The sequence below is a fragment of the Misgurnus anguillicaudatus genome, chromosome 17 (genome assembly GCF_027580225.2).
Source record: "Misgurnus anguillicaudatus chromosome 17, ASM2758022v2, whole genome shotgun sequence".
NCBI lineage: Eukaryota > Metazoa > Chordata > Actinopteri > Cypriniformes > Cobitidae > Misgurnus > Misgurnus anguillicaudatus.
In genome coordinates, this window is record NC_073353.2 from 31168059 (window position 1) to 31188916 (window position 20858).

A 20858-nucleotide genomic window follows, 5' to 3' on the forward strand; every position below is an offset into this window, starting at 1 on the left:
AGTTATAATTTAATTAAATATATAAGCTAGCAAGTAAAATAAAAAATAATGGGTATATTCTACCTTCACTATCCAATTTTTAACAGTAATAACTGCAATACTAAAAAAATAAGTAACATATACCCCAAAATATTGGCCTTAGCACCGCAAAGTGCGCATGAATCAATATCCAGTCGGGACTCGAGTCACCATTTTTCATATCATATCGGCGGGAGAACTGCGGTTTGTTGACAGGTAAGTTTTTATTTAACTTGTTGATATCATCATGAATGGAAATGTTAAGTTGGTTAACTGTAAAATCTACCAGAAGTTTAGTCATTTGCGTGCTTCTCTGTCTCTGTTGTTGACAGATTGATAGGTTAGAATATGTCAGTCAGGTTAGCTTTGAAAACATCGCCCAGTTCTTGCACCTGCGAATAAAAATCCATATTTATGATTAAAATATTAACTTCCATTATTATTATTTACATGTCTGAATCTCGTGAACAGCGGTTGAACTTGAGCAAGCCACGTGACGAGAGAGAGCAGCGGACGGTTGATGTATGATACAGACGGGAGGGCGTCGAGCAGACAAACAAACAACGGTAAAGCTGTCGATGCTAGATAATTACTGTAAACGTTTTCTTGCATTTATCTGTTAATATATTGAGTTTTGTTTTAGAAGGGATCCATTTATGAAGCCATTTTATTATTATTATTATTATTATTATTATTATTATTATCATTTACGGATATACTTAACGTTGCCTTTCGCTTTTTAATGTCTGTTCAAAAAAGTATTTCGGAGTTCATATGTTATATATGTGACTTGTATACGAAGTTGAATCACTTAAAATTGAATGTAAGTACTTCTTGTTAGTGTTCAATGTTTTATGCACGTGAACTGTGAGTTATAGCATAATACAGTATGAAGTTGTATTTTTGGACTTAATAAGTTTTAAATGAAGTTGAAATGTTTGTTTGTATCGATATAGCATGCTAGTCTACTGAGGTAAATGAGATCAGTTTTTCCTTTTGTATTATTGCCTTCTTTAATTTTCTAATAATAACGTGAAGAACAGTATTTAGGAATCTTGCTTTTAATGGTTTTTTAACATCTCATGATGAAGACTTTGGTTTATTTTTTTTATGAAATAATATGTTCAAGAAGCTTTATGTAAAACTATGATATGTTGTATTTCACTTGAAATGTATTGGGGTTATTTTGTACTTCCAATAATTAGTTTTAATTTACAGAATGTTATTTGGTCAATAAAGCAAGCAATTATGCAATCTTGTGTATGACTATTTTCTTATTCAACCCTCTCTGAATAAGTAATATGTAATGTTTCTTAATGGCTTATCATTATTAATAATAATTTAATAGATCTGTGCCTTAATACCAATAGGGTTAATGTTATTCATTTTTTTGTAAGTAATTAGTTATGAAAAAAATAGGTAGACCTTACCTAATTTTTTTTACTTTATCATAGTAATTAAATTTAGGTACTCTTTAATCAAATATATAGGATATAATTTACTCAAACAAAGTGAGTGCAAATTGTTACAACAATTTTTTTGAGTAAATTCTATAGGTTGTTTTTTACAGTGTAGATATTCATGTGAAGATGCAAACACAGCATTTTATTGTTAAAGAGCACCTATTTCATTGCTAAAAACAATGTTATTTTGTGTATTTGGTATAATGTGTTTGTGTGGTTTATAAAAAACACATTATTTTCCACACACCGTACATTTTTAGCTCCAGATTTCACTCTCTTCCTGAAACGCACAGATTTGAAAAGCTCCGTTTCCCTGATTGGCCATGCAGCTAATCTTGATGTTGTGATTGGCCTGAATAACTGATGTCAGCCAGAAATGTGACGCTTCTTACCATGTTTGAAAGATTCGGTAACAATGCTTACTTACAGGCTGCGAGTCCAAGCGGGAGGAATTATGATAATGTCTGTCTTGTCTACATCACCAATCCCAGGAAGTAAACTGTGTTTGTTGTAGTCCAAGAAAATAGATTTATGTTGAAGACGATAACTTGCATAATCCTTTACTTTGGAGTATGTACCTTATGCATACCGTTAACATAGATACACACTTGCACTTCAAAGGAAATGTAAAAACGTGAATCAGACAGAAGGTGCTCTTTTAATATTACAGTGTAAAATGACATAACATTTACATCCAGATTTTTCTTTCAGTGTTTTAAATATTTTTCATTCATCAGATTTCTTTGAGGGTTTGTGTATATCTGCTTATCTGTCTGTGTACAATTGGCTAGCCTATCTGTTTTTTTTACAGTAATTTTATTTTTCAGTTATTGTTCTTAAAGTTATATATGTCATTGAATATGGTTGATAATATTTTAAATTAATACTTTTGCATAGAATAAAAGCCGCAGGCAGCCACACAGACTAAAATCAAGTTAAAATATTTTTTAGGTAATTCTTTCTGTCCTAAAATAAGGCTATGAGATATTTATCCCATTGATATTTGGAGAAAATCCAAAATGCTGCAGTGCCACCCTGTGGTCTAAATGAGTATAACAAACTATTTATGTTTAGTGTACTTAAGTAGTAAAGCATGTAAAGTATGTAAAGTATGTAAAGCAGTTTTGTGTAAGGTTTGTATACGCACTAAGCTAAAACAAAAACAAACTTTTAAGCAACTTGCCGTACATGAAATCCCTTTGGCAGAGCCGTTTCTAGCCCAAATTGACAAAACCCCTATTGGCACCCTCTGAACAAAATCATAAATTTTACATGTAATACAAACAGCACAAATCATGTAAAAATCATGTGATCATGTAACACTCAGATTTTAACAAAGCAGTTAAAGTTTCATTGTCTATTAAAAATAGAATTTTAATTTCAACATAGTTTCACAGTGAGCCTCGACAAGAGTAAATATTGCAGCTTTAAAATGAAGCGGTCAAAGCCAAATTACCCATAGTTGTACATTATTTGTTTATAGAAATCATGTATTGGTAAAATGCTCTAATTGGGGTTAAAAGTAAAAAATTTTATCATTTAGTAAAATGTTTCCTGGAGGTCTTAATGCAGTATTGCCTTTGTCCATTTACATTTACATGTGGAGACTTAACACTGTGTGGATATAAAAATGTTAATGAACGAGTTTTTGATATAAAGAGCTGTTGCCATTATTTTGCAATAATGAATGTGGCAGTTTTTGTTTCCACTATGTTTAGAGATCAACATACAGTATTTTTGTTGTATGTTTTTTCACAAGAAGCACCAAAAACCTACAAAAGCCACCCATTAACGTTTTTACTCTGATCTCTTAGATGCAACCTTGTTCTTAACATTTTTAATCTGTTGTGTTTTATATGAGACTGCTGATGTGTCTCTACAGCTAACAGGTATCCTCCTGCTGAAAACATAATGTCAAAGGGCTTAAGTCGTTTTTTACAAATCTTTGACATATGGGAACATTTAGCAAAAATCAAGTTTTCCTTTAATGTTTGCTTGTGTTTGGTCGTTAAGTATACTGTGATGCGTACTATGGTTGGTATAATTTCTTTATTAAGACTATATCTTGTGTATTGCAAAAAATCTTACTGCTAAAAATTGTTTAACATTCAAAGCTTTCATCTCTGTGGATTGTATGAGTACATTTAGATTTTTTCAGTTGTCAGACACAACAAAATTTTGCATTTTTCTTTCTATACTCAAAATATTGCCAAATTTGCCATATAATATATACGTGTTTGTTTTAAATATATTTGAACTGATTTAATTTATATTTAAATCAGATTACTGTGTGGATTTCTGCTTATCTTTCTGTCTAAAGCTGGGTTTTATATTCAGTTGAATTTTTAGTTATTGTTCTTGACACAGTTCATGTCATTAAATATGGTTGATATATCAATGAATATTTTTCATGGTATTAAAGCTGCAGGCAGGTGCACAGACTACAGATGATCTTTTAACATACACAGGGAATATGATTTTTAGTGATGTAGAGAGGCATGAGGGAGAAAAGGCTCTAAGAAGGGCTCATAGATACAAAACACACAGGTGATCTCCAAAATCAAAAGATTTGGAGAATTTGTAACGCTGTGGTCGTTCAGTTCTGTATGAGGTGCTGGAGTCTCTGGACTCTGATGCCACATTGAGCAGCAGCTCTGAAAAGTGTGACCATGGAGATGCTGAAGGGACATCAGCACCATCACAGTGAGTATCCTGTGTTCAATGAATGCTTATCTTCCTGATCACATAATATTTACATATGGAAGGTACTGGAGCTAGCAGACACAAATAATAATAGTCACATTTACTCGGAAAAACAAACAGCCCTGTTAGAAGATGTTGAGAGGAAGTGTTTGGCACCCACTGTGTCATATGTTTCTTTAGGAGCTTTGTTCACACACGCATACAAAGGAGGCAGTTTTCTGTACACAGCTGATAAAGCAATACATGTATTATATCTATATGGTAATATCCTACTGGTTTTAAGGTTTTGTGAGTGAGGAGTTATTTGGATTGTTGGTCTGGAATAGTTCAACCAAAAGTGAAAATTCTGTCATTTATTTGCTGTTTTTTTTTGTGAAACACTAAAGAGATGTTCCTCACATTGAGCTATCATTTAGCTTTATTAGAATTAAATTCCTTCTCTCATGTTGCTTTTTGGAGCCTTGCATCCATTGGTGACCATCCTCTTTATATGTATGAAAGAAAAATATCATTTTGTGTTCATAAAGGGTGTGAAATTATTGTGAGTAAACGGATACCTTTTCTAATTTTGGATGATCTCTTTAATGCTTTGTAATAGTTGGAGAACTAATGCTGGAGGATCAAACCTGTGTTAAAACTGGTCAGATTTTGATACACAATATTACTGGATACATTGTTTATGAGAAATGTAGCAAGAAAACTCATATTGCCACAAGTCTGAACGACGGCAATAATCAAAAAACACAATGCTGCCTATTTATTCCATTTAAGATTTCATTTTCTGAAAAATTAAGATAGTATTGTTACCTGAGGACCTCCCATAAACTCTTGGTGAATTTTTTTATAGATGTTTATAATAATGTGTAAGAGGATGAGCACCATTCTACTGAACGTGTTTAAGAAATGAGCTAAACATTTAGGGGCTAGTCCTAGACTAAAACATTTTTAAGAGCTGTCCAAACTGAAAACAACTTGAACTAACATATCTTAAAATACACCAGTGCCCTTTGTTTTGCCTCAAAATGCACACAGGTAATGTTTTGTTAAAACTAATTATATTTCCTAATTAAACTAAAGCCTAGTCCTGGATTAAGCTAATCCCTGTCCATGAAACCGCCCCTAAATCTTTTATATCAGAAGATTTTAATATATTTCTCATTTTCCCATCTTCCTTGGATGGTTACTTGAATTTGGACTGTAGTCAGACTTGTAGGCTATTTTAAAATAAAAAAATACATAATGTTTAAATATTCTGTCTTGTTTGTTGTTTGTATTTACATTCAAATACATTTCATAGGAACTGTTTTCCTCTTGTTAAAAATATCTATGCAAAAGAACTACACTTCAGTTTTAAATATGCAAATAAAAATAGATTAAGGTCATGGCTTAGAGCGTTTCACAATGAGACGTGACAAGAGTAAATATTGCAGCTTTAAAGCCAAATGGCCCATAATTGCATTATTTGTTTGTAGAAGTCTTGATTTATTTATTGGTCAAAAGCTATAATTGAGGTTAAAAGCAAACACATTTATATTTAGTAACATGTTTCATGAAGGTCTTAATGAAGTGTTTTTTGCATTATGAATGTACTGTAGGAGTATGTAAATTACAGGTGCAGTCTTAACACAATGGATAAAAAAATATTTTGCTGTTACTGGTCAAAGCAAAAATGAGATCTTTTGATATTTTGAGTCTGTTTGCAATATAGACCATTTCAAAAGATGGTCCAGAAGCACTTCCTGTTTCAGTTTTTTAACACTAGATAAACGTTGGGAGAAAATACAACCAACAGAACATATAGAACTGAATAAAAAAGTAAAACAAACATCTTAAAGATAATGATATATGTAAAATAATAAAAAACAGTCACAAACTGAAACAGGAAGTGTTTCTGGACCAGTAGTGTTTACCCTGCAAGTAAGCCTACAATGGCCCTTTATGGGCCCACTTAGGGCTATAGTCTAAGGGCCCCGCTCAGGTTTGCTCATTGGCAAAACGTTGGCCCTTTAGCGCTGGCTCTGCACGGGCAGCCCTTAGCCCCCAGGAAGCCCTGCTGGAGTTAAATGAATCCCCAGAGTTAAATGAACACTGTTGGATGTATATATTGTCCCAATCTTACAGAGTGTTAAAAAGTAACACTGAAGCCGAATTAAAAGCTCAGTTATCCTCTTTCTCAACATCTCTGTCTGAAAGCTAAAATTGCATTTTACATCTTACTTGTAGAGTCATTTTCTTAACTTAGGTTTAGATGTTGGCTGTTTCATTTAAAGTCACCATTATTGTGACCAGTGGTTGTTTTAGTTGGACTTTGACTCTTGACTGTTAGCGTGTTAGTGTTTCCTGGCTGCTATATCTAAGTGTGTTTAAAACATGTTATACATACATGAACATTGTCAAACATAATCATTTAATGAACATTTATTAATTTTGTTCCCCCCCCCCCCCCTCATCAGAAGCGTCTTTTCTGTTAACAAAGAAATACTACTGTGTAAGGTCCATAACTATCATAGCAGTTTATCATTCTGAAGGATTTTGATAGTGTGCACATAAACATTAACCACTGCACAATGTAGATGCACAGACATCAAGAATCAGAGTATGAATCTCAACAATGGTGACAAAGAAAATGGCAAATAAAGGTCATTATTTATTCATGCCGCGGTGCATTCTGGGAGTCCTGAATGAGATTTGTAATTTGTTGATACCCAGCATGCATTGCAGCATAAAACGTTTCATTCTATTGTCACCATTGTTGTGATTCATACTCTGATTCTTGATATTTGTGTGTCTACATTGTAGAGCAGTTAATTTTAAGTGTCAGTGTTTCAAAATTCTTCAGAAAGACAAACCGCTTTATAAGAGAGCTGGATCTCATACTATAGTATTACATTGTCAGAGAAAGATCCTTCTGATAAGTGTGCATACATTAAATTAATACATAAGTTTTTATATGATGATGTTAAGACTTTATTTACTGAACTGACCACCACCAAAGGATCGCACTCTGCCATAACAAACATGTCTTAAACACAAAGTTATAGCAATCAAACGATTGAACAAGGCAAGAGTCAAGAGTCAAGTTTAACTAAATCAAACACTGATCACAATAATGGTGACTTTAAATGAAACAAAATCTCAACCTAAAGTAAGAAAATTACTCTACAAGTAAGATGTAAAATGCAATTTTAGGTTTCAGACAGAGATGGTGAGAGAGAGGATAACAGTTTTTAATTCTGCTTCAGTGTTACTTTTTAACACTCTGTAAGATGGGACAATATATACATCCAGCAGTGTTCATTTAACATCCAGCAGTGTTCATTTAACTCTGGGGATTTTTCTTTGTGAGGGCTTCTGGGGGGCTAAGTAAGGGCTGCCCATGCAGGGCCAGCGCTAAGGGGCCAACGTTTCGCCAGTGGGCAAACCTGTGCAGGGCCCTTAGGCTATTCCCATACAGGCCCATCGTAGGCTTACTTGCAGGGTACATCTTTTGAAATGGTCTGCCCATGCAGGGCCAGCGCTAAGGGGCCAACGTTTCGCCAGTGGGCAAACCTGTGCAGGGCCCTTAGGCTATTCCCATACAGGCCCATCGTAGGCTTACTTGCAGGGTACATCTTTTGAAATGGTCTATATTGTTGTCCAGCCCAGTCTCACGAAATTTCGCTATACAGTCACGTATTTTTTTGATTCTTTTTTCGTGCTATTATCACGAAATTTCGTGTTTTTCGTAGTCGTATAACGAATTCCTGTTTTCGTGTGATTATCACGTATTGGTTACTCGACTGTTTTGTCCTATTTTCTTACCATTGTCGCTTCGGTTTAGGGTTAGATTTACATAAAATGACATCCCTAACCAAACCCAACTCTAACCCTAACGCCAGGCGACATATAAAAAAATAAATCAGGAAAAATAGTATAGATCAATATATTAAGTGACATTCTAATGCAAGCACCAAATCTAACCCTAAACCGAAGCGACAATGGTTTAAAAATAGGAAAAAACAGTCGAGTAACCAATACGTGATAATCACACGAAAACAGGAATTCGTTATACGACTACGAAAAAACACGAAATTTCGTGATAATAGCACGAAAAAAGAATAAAAAAAATACGTGACTATATCACGAAACTTTGTGAGACTGGGTAGCAGCGTCACTACATGTTTTTATCTGCTGTAGAATTTCTTCACAGAAAGGACCAAAAACCTATAAAAGCCATCTGTTAATGTTTTACTCGAATCCCCTATAGTGCAACCACGTTCTTAACATTTTTGCTCTTTGGTTTTTCATGTGTAGTTGCTCTATGAGTTTTACCACCTGAATTTACTTTCAGTACAGTTTCATATTTTCTTTGATCCAAGTGGTTATATACTTTGTTCTGTTTAATACTTTTAGTCTTTTGGTACAACCATAATTTAAGGTGTTGTGCAGACAAAATTCAGATATTGAGAAATAATTGGTCAGTCCATCTCAGGACGAAGCTGTTGTTTAAAAAGCATTACAGCAAATGATTAAATGCTAGCTCTTATTTGCAAATTGTGATACATTTTACACGTAATTTAGGGTCAGATGTGAAAAAACTGAGAACTTGTATAAGTTGTATTACATCATTGTATCTTGAGATTTTTACTGTAATTTCAAACCTAAATATGTGAAAGGAATTCCTTTTTTAAATTTGATCTTTGACATATGAGCATGTATTAAGCAGAAATCATGTTTGCTGAAAATCATGAAATTCAATGTTTGCTTCTTACTAAATGTAACTGATGTGGTGAATAATATGTTTAGTAGGATTTCTTTCATGACTATATTGTGCATATTTCAAAAACTCCTACTGCTAGAAATTGTTTAACATATTTAAAGCCTTCATCTTCTGTAAAATTACATTTTACAGAAATTATATTGCCCTTTACTTGTGTGATTTAAATATATTTAAATGATCAGATTTCTATGTGGGTTTCTGCTTATCTGACTGTCTACAGCAGTAGCTCTCAAACTTTTTCTGTGTGCGGCCTCCCTGTGTACAATGCATCCCTTCGTGCTGCCCCACCCCAAAGAATATTTATGACATAAAACATTTTAAAACTTATAATTTGAATAAAACAAAACTTATAAAATTATCTTGTTTGACTCTGTGGACCCTGTACCGGGTCAAGAATTATCTTATTTTGACTTAATTTAAAATATTCCTTTAATTTTTAATGGTCTGTCATGGTCCCAGTACCACATTTGAGATACTGTTTGAAAGCTTAGACTCTCTACTTTCTGCAGATATGCATCACTTTGAGATATGTTTCACTGTAAGAAAGTTAGTTACACTTAATTTACACTATCACCCCCTCATAATTTTTAATATAATTTAATATTCACATATTTCATATTTTTCAAGTATGATAAACTTGGGCAAGTCTTATATCAAATGAAAGCTCTCACTCTCAGGAATAAGGCTGCAGTGTTATTTTTGTCCTATTTTTATCACATATCCAACAATCGTCGAATGAATAATGATGTAAAAAATCGTCTTTTGTTAACATATAGGAAACTTGAGTGTGGACTGCCTCAGATAGCACAGATAGCCACAAATGATACACCATCTTTTCTATTAGGTCCTACTCTAAAAAATGAGTCCATTCACAGCATTTTCTTAGGTTGTGTGCATGAATAATCCCTTGCTATTTATTATATGTGCAAAACAAAAAATTAATATTTATATGAAAAATGTATTTTCGCACACTTCAGTAAAATGAGAATAACTTTTGAATGCGACATGCTAAAGAGTTCATTCTTTTTTTGGGTGTTAACTGTCTGCTGCTGTTAACAGCCAGAACTGTCTGCAGTCTGCTAGAGCACCCAGAACCAGAGTTATACACTATCAGAGACAGTATTTACAACATAAAAAAAGAAAATTTGGTGTTTTATCATATGAAAAACCACATAAATAACACTATTTGTCACAAACAGCAGCTTTTTATGTAACTTCAAAGGGTTTTCTGCAAAATGATATAAAGATATTGCATTTATTCCACTGTATGTGGTTATGGGAGCACTTCAAATGTTTTTTGGCAGAAATTGTACTCCATAAGCGTATTATTCCTCCCATCAGTTGGAGTAAAATAACTTTTGCATTTATTATGATAGAGAAAAAATTCCTTTTTCCTCTGTAAGCTGGCAATTGCTGGAATCAAACAAAACTGTCTGCAGGTTTCGTTCCCACTCAGGGCCAGAGTTATACACTTTTAAATACAGACTTTAGAAAAAAAACATCAAAAAGCGCCTATTTATTTTTGTGTTTATTAGAGGACTGACAACACATACAACCATGTTGAGCACTTTTAACAGCGTTTTATGTAATTTCAAAGGGTTTCCTGTAAAATGATACCAAACTTTTGTATGTGCACCTCTGCTTGTGGGTATGAGAAGCTTTTGAAATTGGGTAGGCCAAATCCAGGCGAAAATCCCCAAAATAGCCTCAGAGTGTAAGAGGATGTAGAGCTGTTGCTTTATTTTTTCTGAGGTTTAATTACATAGAATTTATGATAAATTATTGTATTTTAAAAAATGTCTTAAACCCCATGGGCCCCCAGTTTGATAACCACTGGTCTACAGTATCTTGGATTTATATTCAGTGGTATTCTCCAGTTATATAGTTATGTGCAATTGAATATGGCTGATAGATTTAAAAAAAAAAAAGTTTAAAAGCTGCAGGCAGGTGCACAGATGATCTTTTTACATACATGGAATGTTTCAATAGAAATGCAAGATCTTTCATATATCAGAGACTCTTCTCTATGGATGGTCAGTTGAATCTGGTATTTTAAAATGAAAGACATAATGTGTAAATATTCTGTCTTGTTATTTGTTTGATTATCTTTTTACATTCAGTCCTAATACATTTAGGAACTGTTATCCTCTTGTTGAAAACATCTATTCAAAAAAAACTATTTTAAATATGCAAATAAAAATAGATTAAGATCATGGCTCAGAGCGTTTTACAATGAGCCTTGACAAGATGAAATATTGCTTTAAAATTAATCATTCAAAGCCAAATGACCCATAGTTGTACATTATTTGTTTTTAGATATCATGTACTGTGACTTATGTACTGTGTAATAGCTCTAATTTGTGTTAAATGCTTACATTTTTCTTCATCATGTTTCCTGAAGGTCTTAATAAAGTATTTCCTTTGTTCATTATGAATGTACTTTTATGTAAATTCCAGGTGGAGCCTCAACACCGTGTGGATATAAAGAAAACAAGTTGCTCTAAAGTGCTCTTAGTCAAAATGAATCCTTTCATTGCAACGAGTCTGTTGGCATTAGACATAGTGAATGTGACTGTTTCTGTGGTCACTATCCTGATCAACATCTTTTTTATCTGCTGCATGTTTTCTTCACAGGAACGACCAGAAAACCTACAAAAGCCACCCCTTAATTTTTTACTTGGATCGCTTATTTGGTGCAACCTCATACTTAGCATTTGTATTATTCTATTTTTGCTGCCAGCTTTTGCTGTGCCTGATTGGATATACCTTGTTTTATTTGTAGCTATGCTCTATGCCCTGATGACAAGTTTTACTTCATCTCTTGGGCTGAATGTATTTTATTACTTTAAGATTGTTCCTGCCCGGCGACCTTTTTTGATCTGGGTGAAGACACACATCAAACTCTTGAGTTACTTGTTTTTGTTTTTTGGGAATATCTTCATTATATTTAGATTACTTTGGACATTTGTCCCTATAAATGAATGTTTCTACTCTTTAGTGTGCTTAAATTCATCCAGTGCTTCCCTGAATTTATTCAGTGCTTCCACTGCTTCCTTGAATTCATCCAGTGCTTCCTTGAACACCAAATATTGTTGGTGGGTTTATGGAGTCTGTTTTTATCTGATAATGACAGATGTTTGTCTTAGATGTATCTATTTCTTAGTTGGTCTTGGCATTATGGTGGCATCAAACACTTTCACTGTTCTCTATCTATGGAGACATGTGAGGAGGATGGAGGACTCAAGTTTTTTCTCTGCACTTCATTACCAGAATCAGAAAAGAGTGGCTATATTGAGCATCATACAAACGGTGCTTTTCTTTATCTACTCAGCCGGACTACTGATATATGAATTCAAGTTTTTGTTTTACTTTGAAACGCCTATTTCTTACATTTATTTTTTTGTTTTAGCCTTTTACTCTTTTGGAACATCCATCATTATTGGTGTTGGGCAGACAAAATTCAGAGTGTGCGCTGTAGAGATTTGGAAAAAAATTGGTCAAGCCTTCTCACAAAGTAATCTGAATGTGAGTGACAGGAATGGATATTGTAATTGTTGTTTTTGTTACAGTAATACAGAAAATGTTGAAATGCTAATAATTGCTCACATTTGAATATCAAATGGCTGTAAGTAAATTTACAGATTTAGGGTCACATGTAAAAAATGAAGAACTTGTAATCTGTATTTTCTTGAGATTATTTGATGCCATTTGCAAACAAAAATATGTCAAAGGGATTCAGTAAATGTTTACAAATATTTGACGTATGAAGATGTATTTAGAAGAAATAAAGATTTCCTTAAATGTTTGCTTGTGTTTCTGGTAGTGTTTACTCAATGTACATGATGTGGTGAATACTATTTTTAGTAGGATTTCTTCCTTTAACATATTCAAGGCCTCAACTCTGAAGAGTGTATGAGTTACAGTATATGATGTACATGAGTACAACAACAGTAAGACATGCATTTTTCTTTCTGTATAGAAATTGGATGTTTTGTCCTATATAAACTTGTGTTTTAAATATATTTCATTAATCAGATTTCTGTAATAGGATTGTGTATATCTGCTTATCTGTCTGTCTACAGTAGCCTATCTGTTTTCTAGCTGTATTTTTCAGTTATTTTTCTTAAAGTTATTCATTCAATATGGTTGATAATATTTTACATTAATAATTTTGCATAGTATAACAGCCGCAGGCAGCCACACAGACTACAATCAATCCCATTGTTATTTGTTGAAAATCTAAATGCTACAGTGCCACCTTGTGGTCTAAATGAGTATAACAAGCAATTTATGTTTATTGTAGTTTATTAGTAGTGTGTCATGCACTGAGCTTAAACCAGGAACAAACCTTTAGAGCAACTTACTGTACATGAAATCCCTTTAAGGGCCGTTTCTAGCCATTTTGACGGCCTTGGTGAAACCCCTATTGGCACTCCCCAAACAAGATCATATAATTTTACATGCAATATTACATACAAAAACACAAATCATGTAAATCATATGATCATGTAACACATTTTAAATGCAATAAATTCAGCAAAACAGTTAAATTAAAGATTTACCATTTTTTCATTGTCTATTAAAGTTTTATAAGGAAAAAAGAACTTTGTGTGCTTTTTACTGAACCAATTTTTAAATTGACCTTTAAACCATTTGATCTAATGGTGGTGTTGAGTGCTGAAAATGCAAACTTTCCATGTGACCAGGTGTAGGCAAATATTTTTGATTCAATGGCCACATTAGGTTTTGAAATACATTTGAAAAGCCAAGACAAATTTAGCTTAAGTTATACCAAATCAACACTAAATAGTTATTCATGGACATTCGTCTTTACCCTGCTTTTAAGAACAAACTTTCTTACTTGGAAAAAACTTTGATGAGATGTTTTTATTTTTTTGGTTTGTCTTGGCATCATGGTGACATTAAACACCTCCACTGAGCTAAAACCAGGAACAAACCTTTAGAGCAACTTACTGTACATGAAATCCCTTAAGCAATTGGGCCGTTTCTAGCCGTTCTCCAGCAAAAGAGAGTGGCTATATTGAGCATCATACAAACGGTGCTATTCTTTATTTATGCAGCCGGACTATTGATATACCAAATCATATTTTTGTTTTCCTTTGCTGTGGGGACAAAGTAACGTGAATGTGGTTAATTTGTAATACAAATGGTTAAATGTTCACATTTGATTATCAAACTAAAAATACATTTATGTAATTTAGGGATGTAAAAACTAAGAACTTTTAGAAATGTTACTACATTGTTGTATTTTGAGATTATTTGCTGCCATTTGCAAACCTCAATATGTCAAAGCGATTCAGTCATGTTACAAGTTTCACATTTAGCAGAAATCATGTTTTCCTTTAATGTTTGCTTGTGTTTTGTCGTTCTTATTAAATGTATACTGTGGTGATGTGGTGATTACTATGATAAGTATGATTTCTTTATTAAGACTATCATGTGTATTGAAAAAATGTTTTACTGCTAAAAATTGGTTAACATTCAAAGCTTTCATCTCTGTGGATTGTATGAGTACATTTACATTTTTTCCGTTGCCAGACACTTAACAAAATATTGCATGTTTCTTTCTATACTCAAAAATATTGCCATATATATATATATGTGTGTGTCAGATTACTGTGTGGGTTTCTGTTTATCTGTCTGTCTACAGTATCAGGGTTTTATATTCAGTTGTATTTTTATTATTTTATTTAATTATTGCTCTTTCAGTTACTAGTTACTAGTTACTAGTTGCTAGTTTTAATTAATATTTTTTCACTGTAAAAATTATATGCTGGATTTACTTAAAAATATAGTTCATCATTTTTTGCATCCACTTTTTAAAGTAAGTTTTACTTGAAATTTTAAGCAATTGCATAAATGATGCACTCACTATATTTTTAAGTAAAACAAGCTTTTATTTTTTCAGGAAGGTGCACAGACTGATGTATTTTTAAAAAAATGTAGTGATGTAGAAATGCAAGTGGAAGAAAAGAAGGATCCATGAATACCAAACACACAGACGATCTCCAAAATCCAGAGATGTGGAGAATTTGTCACGCTGTGGTCGTGCAGTTCTGCATGAGGTGCTGGAGTGACATCAGCATCACAGTGAGTACCCTCTCTTCAATGAATGTTTATCTTCCTGATCAGATAATATTTACATATTTAAGGTGCTTGCAGACACGAATGATGATAATCAAATTTTCTCTGAAAAATGGGAAAACAAACAGCCCTGTTAGATGGAGAGAGGAAGTGTTTCTTTAGGAGCTCTGTTCACACCCACATGCACAGAGGCTCAGTGTTCTGTACACAGAAAGCAATAAATGTATTATATTTATAAATATCCTACTGGTTTTAAGGGTTTGTGAGCCAGGAGTTATTTGGATTGCCAGTCTGAAATAGTTCACTCAAAATTTTAAATTCTGTCATCATTTATTTGCAGATTGTTTTTCTGTTAAGAATATGTATACAGTAATGTAAATATGATATTTCAGTTTTTTTTCATACATTTGCAAAAGTTTCTAAAATTCTGTTTTTACTTTGTAAAAATATCTAAACAATTATCATGGATCAACATGAAATTTGAAAGTGAAAGGGGTATGAATAATTTCTGAATGCACTGAAGATGATCATGATTGAACCTCATTGTCATCTTTGTAAACACAACAGCTTTCTTCCTTCATTAGATCGCTATGCAATGTTTCAAGAAAGACCATTAAAGAAAACGTATCTTGCCCTGATGTGCAATAACAAGATTTTTTTGTACATGGGCTAAAATGCAGCACTTTTTGAAAATGAAAACTTGTGTTTTATTCCCTCAGATGCTGTCATCATATTGAGTACAGCATGGGTCACAGTAGATGGGTGGTGGTGGCCATAAGAAGACTGTCAACTAAACAACAAAATTCATATTTGCAGTTTTACAGTTTTTACCAATTGCTTACACATGTTTTCAAAACTAAGTCTCCTTTTTTCAAAACTCTACACACAATTCTCAAAACTGCACACACAAAATGCCACAAACACATGTCAAAATTAAGCATTTGCATCAAATGGCAAACACTTCTTACATAATAATACATTTTTGGATATACCATATAAACACTGCTGTTCTAAATCTAAAACTCTTTTGTCTTTCATGGGCTTATATCTACATTTCAATACAATGTTCTACAGTGAAAGTAATCTGCTGAGAGGGGTAACAAGTACACAGAAACGCCAATGCAATGTAGAAACAAATTTATTAGGCCGAACATTACTGTTGTATACATTAGCATACAACAAAACTATAAACATGTAAACCAAAAAATATATTATTTACAGTACAATACAGTAAATTGTGTGTGGGGTCCCGGCCCAGGAATTGGCAGTTGACTGCCAAAACAGGTAATGTGACCTTTGACCTTTTTATAGGCCTATCTATACTACTGTAAAGTAAAGCAGTGATTGGTTAGTGATCAGTTAACCAATTAGTGCACATGTGAGGAGTGTGTCTGTGTGAGCGGGTGAATGAGTGTAGCATTTTGATTGGTTGTGTTTGAAAAAAAGGAAAGCAACCCTGCTGGGGGATCCAGCTAGAACCAGCATGGGCTGGTGAGCTGGTTTTGGCTGGTCCCCAGCTTGTTTTTAGCTGGTTTTTCTGGTGTAGGAAGCTGGTTTTGCTGGTGTAGCAAGCTGGTCTAGCTGTGTTATGGTCACATTTTAAGCTGGTCTAGCTGGACTTAGCTGGTCATGCTGGAATACCAGCTGGCCCACCAGCATGACCAGGCTGGGAGGACCAGCGTAAACCACCTTAAACCAGCTGGAACCAGCTACCAGCTTGTGCTGGTTTTGGCTGGATTTTTCAGTGGGGAAGTCACTTCCTAATAGATCTTTGTGTTTTAGGTAGAGAATTGTGTGTAGTGTTTTGAAAAAAGTGTTTTATGCAATTGAAAACTGAGTCAAAGGCTGAGAAATAGCTTATGGTTTTGAAGATTTTGCATGTAGTTTTCCACTTTGAGTGAGAGGTTTCAAAAATCGTGTGACACGAAAAGATTTTGTGTGTAAGCAATCGTAAAAAACTGTAAGCAATTAGTGTTTGAACATGTGAGGAGTGTGTCTGTGTGACCTAAGTGTAGCATTTTGATTGGTTGTGTTTGGAAAAGGAAAGCAAGTCACTTCCTCATAGATCTTTGTGTTTTAGGTAGACAATTGTGTGTAGTGTTTTGAAAAAAGTACATAGGACTACTGTTTTCCTCTCTTCATGCAAAAGAACTTTAGTTCAGCTTTCATTATGTAAAAAAGGATCATGGCTGAGCGTTTTACAATAAGCCTTGACAAGAGAATACAGCTTTAAAATAAAGCATTCAAAGCCAAATGACCCAGAGTTGTATTTTCTTTTATATGTCATGTATGATTTATAGCTATAATATTTCTTAAATTTATAATTTTTTCATCATCATGTTTCCTGTAGGTCTTAACAAAGACTTTGTCTATTATAAATGTAGGCCGTATGTAAATTACAGGTGGAGCCTTAACATCGTGTGCATACAAAAATGTGTTGCTCTTAGTGGCCAAAGCCAAAATGAGTTCTTCCTATAATGAAACGGGTCCTTTGGAATTTGTCATAGTGAATGTGATCGTTTCGGTCGTCACTATCCTGATCAACATCTTTTTTATCTGCTGTATGTTTTCTTCACAGGAACGACCAGAAAGCTTGCAAAAGCCGCCTCTGAACATTTTACTCGGATCGCTTATTGGGTGCAATCTCATTATTAACATTGCTAACATTTTTTTTGCTATGGCGGAAGCTGTTCATATGCCTGAATGGATATACATTATTTTAAGAGTAGCTGCGTTCTATGCTGTGAGGGCAAGTTTTGCTGACTGTCTTGGGCTGAATGTTTTTAATTACTTTCAGATTGTTCCTGCCCGGCGCTCTTGTTTGATCTGGGTGAAGACACACATCAAACTCTTTATCTACTTGATGTTGTTTTTTGCTAACATTTACATTTTATTTGGATTACTTTGGAAAGTAACTACTTGTATCTCCACTTCCACACATTATCAAAAATGTCATGAAGAGGATTCTGCGTTGATTACAGAGATTACACTTATGTTTGTCTATTCTTTGGTTGGTTTTGGCATTATGGTGGCATCAAACATTTCCACTGTTCTCTATCTACGGAGACATGTGAGGAGGATGGAGGACTCAAGTTCTTTCTCTGCCCTTTATTACCAGAAGCAAAGGAGAGTGACTATATTGAGCATCATACAAACTCTGCTTTTCTTTATCTACTCAGCTTGGCTAATAACATATGAAGCATGCATTATTGCATCGAATCTACTTTTTATTAACCCATTTTACATTGTTTTTTCTGTTGTGGCCTTTTACTCTTTTGGTATAACCATCATTCTAGGTATTGCAGAGACAAAATTTCGAGTTCGAGCTGCAAATATTTTGAAAACAATTGGTCAAGCCATCTCAGGAAGTAACCTAAATGTGGATGACAGGAATGGACGTTTTAATTGTTGTTACAGTAATACAGAAAATGGTTAAATTCTGGCATTTACAGAATTGTTGTTGCCATTTGCTTTAATAATTCTAACAAATCTTTGACATATGGGGATGTATTTAGCAGAAGTTATGTTATCCTTAATTGTTTGCTTGTTTTTCTGGTAGTTCTTACTAAATGATGCGGTGAATACTATGTTTAGTGGGATTTCTTTCATATCATGGATATAGCAAAAATTCCTACTACAACAAATTGTTTAACATATTCAATGCCTTCATCTTTGTGGATTGTATGAGTACATTTATATTTACACATTTGTCAGACACTTAAAACATTGTTTTTTTCCTACAGTAGCCTATATAGAAATTGGATATATTGCCCTTTACTTGTAAATATTATGTTTTGTTGTTTGTTTGATTATATTTTTACATTCAGTCCCAATGCATTTCTTATGAATTGTTTCCTAAAAAAAAACAGCAGTTCAGTTTTCAGTATGCAAAATATATATATATATATATATATATATATATATATATATATATATATATATATATATATATATGTGTGTGTGTGTGAGTGTGTGTGTGTGTGTGTGTGTGTGTGTGTGTGTGTGTGTGTGTGTGTGTGTGTGTGTGTGTGTGTGTGTGTGTGCGTGGAGGAGGATAAGGACATGGTGAAGCAGGAGGGAGAGGAGGAGGAGGACATTTGAGCCACTAGTTGACCATGTCCTTGTCCATGATATGAATATGAGGGAGGCTGAGCAACAAGTACAGCCAAATTTGAGTCGCTTCACTGTCGCCTCCATCTTCAGAACTTTCAGGAAGGGGAAACAGATGTACACACAGTAAAACTGTTCTGAACAGTAACTTTAGTGTGCATACACTGTTGGACTATGCTACTGTAATAAAGAAATGCATTAAATTGCCTTGCATACAGATCGACATATCAGTAGATGAATGCCACTCGCTGTTTGGCTAGGGCCAATATACCCTGATATCCTCTGGCCTGAGCCAGAACAAAGATGGGATGTTGAGGGGGAATAATGTTTTTTTTATAGTTGTGCTGTGTAGCACATTACAGTTTTTGCCCATTGCTAAAACCAAATGCTAAGACCAAAGTCTCAATACCTAAATTTCTTGTAGCATACCTTAAACACAGACTGACCATAGCTTAAACACATTTTCAACTTTGCACTCTGTTGGCAATTCTGTAACACACTTATTGCGAAACACTACATGTTTTCTTACATTAGACACTTTGTTCAAAAATGAAATCACCTGTGTTTATTGGGAAAACACTTAGGGCTCTATCTTACACCCGGCGCAATGCAGCGCAATGCGCGACGCAAGTGTCTTTCGCTAGTTTCCACTCTAATTTTCACGTTTAGCGCGGCATTGTTTAAATAGCAAATGCATTTGCGCCCCCTTTTGCGCCCATGGGCGTTCTGGTTCGAAAACGAGGTGTGTTCAGGCGCATTGTTGGCGCGTTGCTATTTTGAGGCAACTAAAATAGACTACGCCATTGACTAACAAAAACCTGGTCTAAAGTCTAAAGTCAATGGCGCAATATGTTTTATGTTATTTAAAGAGCGCATAATATGCGCCTATAAACGGGAGGACAACGCGGGTTTGCTTATCACAAAGTACATGAATGCGCAGCAGCACAAAAATGCTTTTAAATATGAAAGATTAAAGGATTGAATTTAAGAGATTATTATTGAGTCTCTTGGACATAAATGAGAACTAATTATGAGACGTTAGAAGGCGCAAAGAGCTGCTTCACCTGGTAAGTAAATAAATGCTTTGCTTTAAACAAATGCATCTGTTTTTAAATGTTTTTTTTTAATGCTACCTCACGGATATATTGTATATGATGACTCTGTACCTGCGGATATGGTGAGATGAGAAACAATTTTAAGTAATGCTTAAAAAAAACTCTTTGCTAAAAAAAACCTGCTGTCCAAAGTGCTGAAACCTGCGGAGAGCCGTTTGTAAATTCTGTATCTCCTGTTTGTTACAAATAAAGTATTTTTAGAGTAAAAACCTTGTCTTATATACTTGTAAATTATGTTTTGATGATATTGGATAGCCATACATTTAAGGCAATTACAAGCCTGCTTTTTTACTTCCATGACTAAAAGAAAACGGGTTTTAAAGGTTTTAATAAAAAAATAACAATTTCAATACAAGTGAAAAACAACACAATTATTTAACATTAATCTTAAACTGGGGATCTTCTACCTCCGCTTAGTTTTTGAGTTTACAAAGTCCGTCATCTAAATAGGGATTAGACATAGCGCCAGCGCAACTTGCTTTTAAAGGGGGTGAGAGCTGTGACTCTCATTGGTTTACTGCACCTTACGCCCAAAATACTCCCATTACAATAGGACCTACCCTTTTCGACCATGCGCTCGGGGGA